The sequence below is a fragment of the Populus euphratica genome, unplaced genomic scaffold (genome assembly GCF_000495115.2).
Source record: "Populus euphratica unplaced genomic scaffold, PopEup_1.0 scaffold211.1, whole genome shotgun sequence".
Classification (NCBI taxonomy): Eukaryota; Viridiplantae; Streptophyta; class Magnoliopsida; order Malpighiales; family Salicaceae; genus Populus; species Populus euphratica.
The window spans coordinates 181,328-182,569 of NW_011500020.1; the positions used below are offsets into that span (position 1 = coordinate 181,328).

Below are 1,242 nucleotides of genomic sequence, written 5' to 3' on the forward strand. Positions count from 1 at the left end.
ATTTTTAAGTCCAAATTGGAGCAACAACAAAGAAGTCAAAATCTGTTCTATAGCCCGAACACTATTCAGTGTTTGGCCCATATTTAGAGTTCTAAAAATCCAAATGACCTTTATTTTTTTTTTCTTAAAAACTAAGATAATTTCATACAACTTTTATACATTTCAGGTGGTTCCAATTTTGATGTTATCAATGATGTTTTGGGCAGACAAGAGAAGATAAGGATTGTCACCAAGTCAAAAGTTGGCCACCCACTTATCAATTAGTCATCAAATCAATAGCTCCCAATTTTGGCCTATAAAAGGAGACATTTGCCATGCATTTAGGCATCTTAGTTTTCCAGATCAAGATCATGCTCTTCCTTTCTCTCTTTGTATTTTTTGTAATGCTTATGCTTTGCTTTCATTAATATCAAGTTTATGCCTTTCATTTCCTTGCATTTACTTAGTTAACTTTAATCTTATTCATGTTCTTATTTTGTTTATTTATTTTTCTTTCTTTCATTATGTCTAGCTAAGTTAATTATGTCAAGGTGAAAAGGTTACACTAATGGTGTAAGAATAAGTATAATGTAAACTTAATATGGACTTTAATGTTTGATACTAACATGTTTTATATTTGTTATCTTGTTCACTCTTTAATACTTTGCTTGTTAAATGACTAATCTTGATTTATGTTGTATAACACTTGGTACAACAAATGCTTGGCACTTTCATAGCCCATAATGTATGGTATAACCGACACCTGAGCTATGAAAGGAACTTGATTTGTTGTTAACATAAGTTATAATCATGAATGCTTGACGAGATTTACAAGTATTAGCATTAATTGAATAAGATGACTAATGTAATCATGTTAACAATATATAATCTGATTGGAACCTCCTTTGTGTGTGGTTTCCAATTCAATAATAAGAGTTTATACTATACTTGTTTGATATACCATTAGTGGAACCTCTAACCTTGACATTTGTTATTATCATTGTTTAATCGTTACATTAATATTCCATCTCAAAGTTCTCATCTTCTTCTTCTTCTTCTATTTCTTTATTATTATTATTATTAGTACTACTACTACTACTACTACTACTACTACTACTACTACTACTACTACTACTACTACTACTACTACTACTACTACTACTACTACTACTACTACTACTACTACTACTACTACTACTACTACTACTACTACTACTACTACTACTACTACTACTACTACTACTACTACTACTACTACTACTA

The 1,242-nt window shown here is 30.0% G+C and overlaps 1 long non-coding RNA gene across 1 annotated transcript in view; it reads right to left on the bottom strand.

Annotated features, from left to right (window-relative positions):
• Positions 1-1,242, bottom strand: part of LOC105141857 (uncharacterized) — an 8,264-nt gene that overhangs the window by 3,132 nt on the left and 3,890 nt on the right. The window lies entirely within an intron of this gene.